The following is an 11,659-nucleotide window of genomic DNA, read 5'->3' on the forward strand; positions in this document are numbered from 1 at the left end:
TCGGGTTTTGACTTGAATTAATGTGTTAAAGCCGCCACCAGTCATTTAAAATTAGGTTGACCAGATACATTCACTTACCGTTTGTCAGATCTTCGTTTTACCAGAAATTAATCGGATTCGGGAGTCGATTACAGTCAAAAAAGGATTAACACTCTTGTACTGCCTTTTCGGTACCAATTTGATTTTCTAATTGTCTTAATTATGATAATTAAAAGTTAAATTAAAATTTAAAAGTTCAAACCGAATTACCTATCTTTGACCAATGAAAATTGTCCTAAAAAACCAAATTGATATTAAATAATAAAATAGGATAAAATAAAACAAAAAATAAATGAAAAAGAAAGATTAAAGAAATATTAAATTTAAAAACATTTGAAATTAAAAGTCAAATTGGAGTTAATTGGAAGTTGCAAGGAGAAAAATAAAAGTTAGCGGGTTAAAATGTAAAATATAAAAAAAAAATATAACAGGGATTGAATTGAATTAACTTAAAATTCAAAGGCAAATTTACGACAGGTGTCCAAAATGAATTACGCATCCTTTAAACCCAAAAAAATCATTTTCAACCTAATTCCTAACAAAAACTTCAAAAAAAACACTCTCAAGCCCTCTCCCCCTCTCTCCTCAACCGGCCTAGAGTCGTTCACTCACCGGTGACCCCTTCCGCCGCCCGACCGTCGCTCTGGCTACTGCCCTCTATGGCCGAAAACCTAAAACTACCTCTTTCGATTTGCCTCAAGACCCTAACCTCGAATCTAGCCTCAAAAATATGAAAAAACCCTAGATCAGAGTAGATCTAGGCCCGAAAGTAACATTTTTTTACCTTTTCCCACCATGACTCCTTGTTTTCCCGGCGGTCCTTCCTTCTCCTTGCAAAATCGAGATTGAAGCTTGGTTTTTTATGATTTTTGTTGGTTATTCGGACGTTGTTTGCTGGTTTTTTGTTTTATGTGGTTGTTTTTTCGTGTAGGTTGCTGGGATTTTTGTTGTTTTTCTTGTTGGTCTTTCGTTCGTGGTATTGCTTTGTTATTCTCTTCGATTTTTTCTTATACTCTTATTTAATGATATTTGGGGTTTATATAACCCTGTAGATGTTGATTGTTGCTGATTTTTTTAGGATGGTTTAGTCCCGTTCGGGGTTGTTGGTTATTATCGAGCTTTTTGGGATGGTGCAGTCCCCGTCGACGTTTTGTTGGTGTGCTTTGATTTTTCTATTTTCGGGGTTTATTGAATGTCTTTGCCCTGACATTACGATATTTTCGGCTTCAGCTGCTGAGAATCTCATCCAGTGCAGGCGCGTAACCTTCACGTACCGTTGAATGGTTATTGTTGGCCTCTTGATACAATCTGGGTCGTTAGATCACGGGACCAGATCTAACGACCCTTGTGTGGCTGTGCATTGGTATATGATGTTTTTAGGGTTTTGTGACCCTAACCACAGTGATATAGGTCGTTGATCCAAGCTTGATATTATATCCTTGGTGCTACAGGGCCTTTTGCTAATCGTCAAACCCTAGCTCAGTTGCGCTCACCGGGTCAGCTTGTTGGGTCGGGCTAGCCTACCTGATTGAGCTCCCTACTAGACCTTTTGGACTGTGACTAAAGTGTATGGATTTAAAATTTAGAGGTTTAATTTTGATAAATTGAAATGTTCAATGATTAATTTGGAAATTTTTGTTATTTTGAAATTTTGTTGGCATGTACAACAAAGGTTTAAATCGCAATGCTCTGATCAGTTTTGTAAACATATTATTTTAAGTTTATCTAAATATATTAAGTATTCACTTTCATCGTGAAATATAAATTTTTGATATTAACTTTTGAATGTGGGCTTCACCATTAAAATAAAAGTAAAAATTTAAATTTTAAACAAATTTTCAAAAAGTAAAAGCGTCGAAAAGTCAATGTGACATCTCATATTCATATCCAGGTCGAGTACTGGTTGGGGGTGTTAAATTAATTGGTATCAGAACCATGGTTTAACTTATTTTAAGTTCAAAAGGACGTAATTTATGTTTCAAAAAGAGTACATGCCAACGAAATATTAAAAATCTCTGATATTGTAGTGTAATAATTACGATGTCCTTGCTAATATAGTTAAGTGATTATATCTTAATAGATGTCAGACTACGAGGGCTCCCAAAGTGAACTGGGAGATGGAGTTAATGAGGGTAGTAGTAATTCATTTGCCCTATCTAGATAAGGTGAAGAACAGGTGCCTCAGAGAGTGCATGTGAAGGATCAGGGAATATTTTTCAGGACGTTGGACGCGATTTTGACGTGTTTCCAACCGTCTGCTCCCCCAGCTCCTAGGACGAATGTTGCTAAGGAGCTAAAAAGTTTAGGAGAACCTGAGTTTAGGAGAAAAGTTAAGGAAGGTCCCATTTATGCGGATCTTTAGATTAATGACGTAAAGATTATGCTTGATGGTCTTCATTTTTCTGAAATGGAGAAGCTAGATGGAGTAGTCTCACTGCTACGAGGACAAGCACGTATATGGTGGGCCAATGTGACGATGAGAGCGTCTAGCGATCAACTGACATGGTCGTTCATTCTGGACGAGTTCAAGAACAAATATATCGGTGATCAGTTCATTAGACAAATGAAATAGAAGTTCATGAATTTCAAGTAAGGGAGTCGCACTGTGTATGAGTATAAGTGCGAGTTTAATAAATTGAGTAGATTTGCAGCTGAATTGATCCCGAATGAGAAGGATTCTTGTGAATTATTTGTGGAGGATTTGCACCCCAGAATAAAGGAGCTACTGATAATGCTGAATCTTTTTGCATTGCAAGAGGTAGTGAATCGAGCTAAAGCCTTGGAGCGAGCACAGAATGAAAGATTTGGGGAGAAAAAGACCCGGTTGACCAAAAGAACGAGTGCATCATAGAGTGCATCACAATCGAAGAAAAGTTGAGGTTCATGTTTTTAACCTCAAACTAGATCAGAGTCAGCTGCATCCTCAGGCAGAGGATCAAATCCTGTGAGAGCTGAGCAAACTCAATCAATTGAATCAGAATCTGGAAGGCCAAGTCAATGTCAGCATTGTGGTAAAAATCATAGTGGCGTATGTCGAGTGGTCTATGGAGCATGTTTTAGATGTAGGGACACTAGACATTTTATCCAGGATTGCCCGTTAATGACCGAAGAGCCAACACAATCAGAGAGATCTGCTACTGTAGCTCAGATAGGTAGAGGATGAGGCAGGGGAAGAAATCAATCTGAATCGGCCACTCAACCTGAAATGCGCTCGACTGCTCAGGTATACAACCTTAAGACTAATAAAGATCATGATGATTCAGATATCATTGCAGGTATTTTCCAATTAATCAGAGATTTGGGAATCCAATTAGAAGCTATACGTACTGATGTGATTATGACTAACCCGCTAGGGCATAGTGCTCGGGTGAATCAAATTTGTTGAGGGTGTCATATAAGGATTCAGGGAATTGAATTCCCTTCTAATCTAATAGAATTACCTTTGATGAGTTCAAGGTTACTTTGGGAATAGATAGGTTGTATCATTACCATCCTAATGTTGACTGACGATTGAAACGGGTAGTTTTGAGAAGTTCTGATGGATCAGAGATAATTATGGTCAGTGAGAGAATTAATCCATTATCTAATGTGAAATCGGTAATGTCAGCTTAGAAGTTATTGTTACTAGGATGTCAAGCTTTCATCGCCAATATGATTGATACTTGAGCCATGGAGATGAGATTGGAGGACATTCCGACGGTCTGAAAATTTCTAGACGTGTTTTCAGATGAGTTATCGGGATTAACTCCATATAGAGAGGTTGAATTTCAAATTGAGGTAATGCCTAGAACGACACCAATTTCGATGGCTTCTTATATAATGACCCCAAAGAAACTTAGTGAGTTAAAGTCTCAGTTGCAAGAACTATTGGATAAAGGATTCATCAGACCTAGTGTATCACCTTGGGGTACACCAGTGTTATTTGTAAAGAAGAAATATGGTTTGATGCATCTATGTATTGATTATCGACAGCTTAACAAGGTGACAATAAATTATAAGTATCCTCTCCCAAGAATCGAAAATTTATTTGATCAACTCAAGGGAGCTTCGATGTTCTCCAAAATTGATTTGCGCTTTGGCAATCACCAGCTGAAGATACAAGAAGATGATATTCCAAAATGGTTTTCAGGACCAGACATGGCCATTATGAGTTTATGGTAATGCCGTTTGGATTAAATAATGCACATCATTTATGGATCTTATGAATAGGATATTCCAATCATACCTTGATCAGTTTTGGTCATCTTCATTGATGATATCTTGGTTTATTCAGAGGCAAATGAGGAGCATGACGCCCATCTTCGAGTGATTCTTCAAACACTTTGAGATAAGATTCGAAGATTTCCTTCCCATTGACAAAATTGTTGAGGAAAGATGTGTCATTCATTTGGACGGATAAATTCCAAGAGAGTTTTGAATCATTAAAGAATGTTCTAACGGAGGCTCCAGTGCTAGTACAACCAGAATCGGACAAGTACTAAACAATTTATAGTGACACTTCACATAGTGGTATGGGGTGTGTTTTGATGCAAGATGAAAAGGTTGTAGCATATGCTTCGAGAAAACTTAATCCACATAAAATAATTATCTGACACATGATCTTAAGTTAACAGCGGTGGTGTCTGCATTGAAGATATGATGCCACAAACTTGGTTAAAAAGAAATATGGTAGTTGGAGGCTTTGTGTGGATTATAGGCAGTTAAATAGCTTAATTGTCAAAGACAAGTTTCCTATACCAATTTTTGAAGACTTATTAGATGATTTAGCTAGGCAAAAAACTACTCTAAAATAGATCTTAGATATGGATACTAACATATTAGAATCAAGTATGAGGATGTGCCTAAAACTGCTTTCAGAACACACCAATGACATTATGTGTTTAAAGTAATGTCATTTGGGCTTACTAATGCTCCATATACCTTTTAAGCCTTAATGAAGCAGGTATTTTGGAAAATTTTGTTTTTTGTTTTTTTGTGACATTTTATTGTACAGTTCCACCTTGGAGGAGCATATACAACATTTGCATGTTGTACTTCAATTATTGCAGCAACACAAATTGTTTGCTAGAAGGAAGAAAAAAATTTTTGCCAAAGGAAGGTAGAATATTCGGGGCACATAATTTCAGTAGAGGGAGTAACTACTGATCAGGCAAAAGTGGAAGCAATGCAGAGTTGGAAACTACCTAAAACTAACAAGTCTTTATGATGGTTTTTAGGCCTAATTGGATATTACAGGAAATTCATAAAAGGGTACGGTGAAATCAGCAAACCTCTCGTTAACATGTTGAAAAAAGAAGGCTTTTAGTGGTCAAATGAAGCAAAAAAATCTTTCTTACTACTTAAAGAGGTTGTGTAGAGCCCTGTTTTAGCCCTTCCTGATTTTACAAAGAAGTTTTATTTAGAAACATATGCAAGTACAAGAGCGATTGGAGCAGTGTTGTCTTAAGAAGGCAGCCTTATTGCATATCCTAGCAAGTCGTTGGGACCAAAACATGTGGACTTATCCATTTATCAAAATGAGTATTTAGCTATTATAATGGTTGTCACCAAATGGAGGAACTATCTGGAAGCTGGAGCATTTATTATTACAACTGATCATGAACCTCTCAAACACCTTTTAGAACAAAAGTTGACCACAATAATACAAAGAAAATGGTTGACTAAGCTATTGGGATTGGATTATGACATCCTCTATAGGAAAGGTAAACATAATCTAGTAGCCGATGATGCACTTTCTAGAAACTATGAGGAGCAAGGGGAACTATTACAGGTGACAGCAGTGGTTATTGCTCCTCAATGGGTACATGACATAGAAGAAAGCTATAACCAGGATGAGTTAGCCACAAGAGTGATTCAATCTATTATAGTGAAGTATGATTCTATTAAGGATTGGAATTATCAAAAAGGAATTCTAAAATTTAAAGGGAAAGTTTATGTGGGGAGTTGGGGTCAATTAAGGTAGCAACTTCTTCAAACATTCCATGATTCCCCACAAGGGGGACATTCCAGTGTGCAGGCAACTTACCAACGCATGCCTTCAACTTTTGAATAGCCAAACATGAAAATTCAGGTTCAAAATTTTGTGAGACAGTGTAATGTATGTCAGAGAGTAAAAGATGAGCATGTGCATAAACCAGGATTGCTACAACCGCTACCAATTCCAAAACAGGCATGGGAAATTATTACAATGGATTTTATAGAAGGTTTACCTACTTCTATGAAATTCAATGTATCTTTGTTGTGATGATAAGTATACAAAGTATGGCCATTTTATAGGACTCTCTCACCCTTATAAAGTAACGGAGGTAGCACAGTCTCGTTTAAATCAAGTATATAAGCTTCATGGTCAGCTTATGTTGTAATATCATATAGGGACAGAACATTTACAAGTACATTTTGGAAGGAGATTATGAAGTAATTGGGTATAACAACCCTATTCAGTACTGTATACCATTCAGAGATAGATGACCAAACTGAACGCTTAAACTATTTTTTGGAGCTCTATTTGAGAAGCTTTTGTTTCTAAAAACCTAATGATTGGGCAAAGTGGTTATCCCAGGTGGTACAACAACAATTTTCACTCTATTTAGGCACAACCACATTCGAGGCACTTTATGGTTACAATCCTCCTATGCTAAACTGGAAAGGTGAGTCACAAGTTCAAAGTGTTCAGGATCTCATGCAAACAAGAGAACATATAAATTATGGTTTACTTGAACATTTATTGAAATCTCAACGCAGAATGAAGCAGAACACAGATAAACGGAGAATTGAACGTGAATTTAACATTGGGGATGAGGTTTACCTCAATTGCAATCTTACCGTCAAACGTTCGTGGCTTTATGATGTAATTTGAAACTATCTGCTCGATTTTACAAACCTTACAAAATAATAGAACGAATAGGATTCGTAGCCTATAAACTTGATTCACCATCAACATCAAAAATTCATCTTGTATTTCATGTGAGTCTGTTAAAGCGACGAGTTGGACAGAATATTGTAACCTCTTTACACACGTCCGAGTTGGGCAACAATGGACAACTAGGAGTCTACCCCGCGCTAGTTTTGGATAAACAAATAGTTAAACGAAACAGCTTATGATTCAATGGTCTAATTTGGGGATCGAAAATGCTACGTGGGAGTAGGTTATAAATGAGACGAGACAAATCGTGAGCTACTCGATCAAGGCTCGATAAATACACTGATCAAATGGACTCGACTCGAATTTTAACGAGCCGAAACGAGCTACTCGATATTCGACTCGAAAAGCTCGTGACCAGCTCAAAAAATGTTATATTATAATTTTAGATTTTTTCAAACCACATTATTAAAAATACACTATTGATAATTATAAAATTTTAAAAATATATTAAAAATTCTATACTATATCTACCCTCAAATTTTATTTTATTTTAATTAACCAGCCCAAATTCAATTGTTACATTGCATATTACTAAAAGAAAAATAAAAACCCATATAATTAAGCACATATTAGATTATACGTGTTTGGTTGATTTTTTTCTTTCTTTTTTAACTTTTTACTGCACAAACACTTGATAACGTTGAAAAATAAAATAAAAATTTAGAAAAAACAGTCAAACAATAGAAAATTTGAAAATGGTTAAAAATTATTTTTGAATAAATATTCTTATATTTATTTTAAATTAATAACAAAATTATTTATCTAATGACAAATATTTAATATATTTCTAATGATAATATTTTTAATAATTAATTTTTTAAATTATTGTTATATTTTGAGGTTTCGGGTTCAAATATCATAAATATAAAGGGTTTGAGCATTTAATATCAAGTTACTATATTATACTTACCTCATAAATTGGTACAAAGTCGATTAATTAATGTCTTTATAATGAATTCTAAACCTTAAACCCTAAACCTTAAATCTTAAATTCTAAACCCTAAACTTGACAACACAATCGGAGCGAGTATTGTGTGGTCAATTGGGAATGGTAACACAATCCACCCCTTTTATGACCCTTGGATAACTTCCCTTGGTCTCTTATGCAACCACGTGAAGAACCTGAATCAAAACTTGGTTCTGGCCACCTTTGAAGAACTAACTGTCAGCAATGGAAATTGGAATTTCTCCAAACTATTAGACATATTCTACGATGAGACAATCTCCCATATTCGTCGAATAAGATGTCTCGATGCTTCGGACTCGGATAATCAACCTTACTGGGGCACTAGCATCAAGAACACCTTTGAAACAAGGCTGGCTTATAGCTACTTAACCGCTCATACTCGGGATGATAAACTCCCGATATGGAGTTCAATATGGGTGTTAACCCTACCCCAAAGACTTTAACTCTTCCTGTGGCTGTCGTTTAAGCAAAAATTATTAACAAATTCTGAGAGACAACACCAAACCATTGGCAGCTCACCCCTTTATCCATGTTGTCGTAATTATCAAGAAACGACCATCCATATGTTGTATGACTGCATCGAAGCTAAAGTTGTCTGGAACTGCCTTATCCCTCCCTAGCTGACCGATTCTTTTTATCTCAACGACCCTCAGTAGTGGCTTCAGGATAATATTCTCTGCCAAACGATTATCTCCATGGTTTTCAGAACCGGATTGGTTAGCGAACCGGCCATGCTACCGGTTCACTGGTTCAACCGGTCGAACCGGTCCGACCGATCGGAAGAACCGGACGACGTAATAATTATTAAAAAAATTAAATAAAAATACTAAAAATATTTAATAAAAAATAATTTTTTATATCACAAGTCATATTCAAAGCAAGTCATAACATATATAAATTAAAAACTATAAAATCAAGAGAAACAAAATGATTCAAATTAACTACAACATAATATTTAAGGTAAAACATATTAAATAATAAATATAATTATATAACTATAATTAAAAAATAAATTTGGGGCTAAAAAAATCATAACAAAATGATATTGTTTGGTTTAATTTTTTTTTAAAAAAAACAATCCCACATGACTAAGAAACATAGAAGAGTATCCCAAAAGTCTAAAGAGTAAAAATATGAGAACAAAACAATCCCACATTACTAAGAAACATAGAAGAGCATCACAACTAATTTCTATAAATAATAGAGGTAATTTGGCATTCAAAATCATGGAGCTTTTTTGTGAGCATTGAGTGAAGTATTCTTTCACTTCAATTAATCTTGAATTTTATGTTTCAATTGAGCTTTTAAATTTTTTTTTAGTTGAAGCCTTTTTGAGTTCAAGTTTCAATATTATATTTCGAGTTGAACTTGATAATTTTTAACTTGTGAGTTTGAGTGGAGTTGAGCTTACTTTTAAAGTTTTCAAGTTCGAGTCGAGCTCAGCAATACTCGAGTTCGACTTGGCTCGTTTAACAAACGACGTTTGGTTTAATTTTTTTTTTAAAAAAAACAAATTTCCGGTTTTTTTCGATTTTCAGCCGATCCGGTTCGAATGGTTTAGCGGTTTTGACCGGTTCACTAGTAATGATTCAACCGATTTAGATTAAACCGGACTAAACAACGGTTCCCGGTTGAACCGGCTGGTCCGATCCGATTTTCAAAACAATGATTATCTCACACTGGTCCTTGGAGTACTCTATTTGCTAGAAGAGCAGAAACGACAAAGTATTTAATAACATTCCTCAAAATGGAGACGCCACCCTTAGTCGTAGCTTCACCTGGGGCCGTTATTACGCAAAAAGAAAAGTGCATTCAACGTCCAATCGTGCCACCCCGAACCAGCAGGTTGATTGGAAATCTACCGAGCCCGTTTGGGTTTGCTTGAACGTTGATGGAGCTGTCTCCTCCACCACTATACATGGAGCCATTGGTGGAGTATTTAGAGACAATGAAGGATCACGGATACTTGGTTTTAACAAAGCTCTTGGAATCTTACAACCAACGCAGGCTGAATTATGGGCAATTTACGTTGGCCTTCAGATTGCTTGGGACCATGGGTTTGAATTTCTTGTTATTCAATCTGATTCCATGGAAATCGTTAACCTTTTGAACAAATCGGACGCTCATTCCAGTCCTCTTCCTTTGGTACGTGCCATCGAGAAGCTTCGAAAGCAAGCTTGGGTCACTACTATCCAGTATATTTCTCGGAAAGGAAACTCTCTTGCTGATACAATAGCCAAGTCTGCTATCTCGAAGAGCGATTTTATGCTGAAGCAATATCCCGCATTGGGGATGTACATGAGTAGACCACTTATTTGGCATTATAAATAAAAGGCAGCTGTCTCCTTTCAACATGCTTACCTGGACGGGGTCGATGGATGATCATCAAGGTTCATGGCCTAGGTAAGCGACCTCCATTGCACTTTGGAGGGGCGCTCGCCTAAGGTCTCCACTGTAGGAGAGCCTACGTCATAATTTATGGTAGTGGGTGAGTTCGAGCTTGAATCGAGCTCAAAATTGAGCTTTAATCGAACTCCTGAAATTTTTTTGAGTTTTAATATTATATTTCGAGTTCGAGTTTAGCTTGATAATTTTTAGCTCGTGAGTTTTCGAGTCGAGTCAAGCTTACTTTTAAAATTTTCGAGTTCGAGCCGAGCTCAGAAATACTCGAGTTCGACCCGGCTCGTTTACACCCCTACGTGGGAGGACTAACGGTTTTGAAACCTCTTTTCTTCTTCAAGACATAACAATTTGTAGTAGTTCAGAGAGAGTTTTCTTCCATGGCTACCTAAACAGGCGCAACAGAGGCAAAGACAAGCAGAAGTGACAAGGAATAAACTTTAGCCATGGGGATTATGATGAAATCTTGAATAAAAAAGGTATTTTTTTGCCTTCTAAAAGCAACACAAAGTGGAATATATATCAGCCTTTTTAAGCCTAATGCTAGCTCAATTTGTTCATATATTTAGACGTTTCGCAATTGGTGTTTAACAAAAAAGTTAAATGTAGTTTCACACACAATTGTGGTTAAATTCTGAAATTCTTATGCTACTAATTTCGATTAGAATTAATAAAAATTTATTTTTATAATATATGTTTAGTATGCTGGTCAAAATGAAAAATATATATATATTATAGAAAAATATTATCCAAATTTGTTCTTTCTAGTGATAGATAATGACAAGATTGTGTCTGACTATTTATTGTTGTTAAACTTAATGTTATGATCGTTTGTTGTTGTATTCTAAGAGACCGACATCCAACGTTACTCAAAGCAACAAGACTAAAGTGCACTTACAAGGTTGCATATTTTCCAAGCAACCTGAGCCATCGGAATCATAGCGACATGCTACCTTCCTCCTGCAGTATCATGGACTAACTTCCTCTCTGCAATATCTTAATATTATGGACAGAATTTAAAACTTTAAAGAAAAGAGAAAAGGACTGGTTCGAGATATCTCACAATCCTACCATTCAACTTCCAGATACTTTAGAGAAGAAGCAACAAACAATGAAAATATTGAAATCTTGATTTTTCTCAAACAAAATAAACTAACATTCACCGCCTCAATTCTTGAGCACTAATCAGGAATAATAACTTGATACGCTATCAACCAAATTCTAATAAAAAAGAAGGGTAAACTACACCGGATACACCGAACTTTAGGCATTATATATTTTATACCACTGAACTTTTAATTTTGTCAATTATAACACTGAACTTTGATTTT

At 35.8% G+C, this 11,659-nt stretch overlaps 1 non-coding gene across 1 annotated transcript; it reads left to right on the top strand.

The window, feature by feature from the left end:
• The first annotated feature begins 10,281 nt into the window (after positions 1-10,281).
• On the top strand, positions 10,282-10,444 carry LOC120207615. Its single transcript, XR_005524228.1, has one exon. It is a non-coding gene; the product is annotated as a U1 spliceosomal RNA (small nuclear RNA).
• Positions 10,445-11,659: the final 1,215 nt, after the last annotated feature.

The sequence above is a fragment of the Hibiscus syriacus genome, unplaced genomic scaffold (genome assembly GCF_006381635.1).
Source record: "Hibiscus syriacus cultivar Baekdansim isolate YM2019G1 unplaced genomic scaffold, ASM638163v2 tig00000477_pilon, whole genome shotgun sequence".
Lineage (NCBI taxonomy): Eukaryota > Viridiplantae > Streptophyta > Magnoliopsida > Malvales > Malvaceae > Hibiscus > Hibiscus syriacus.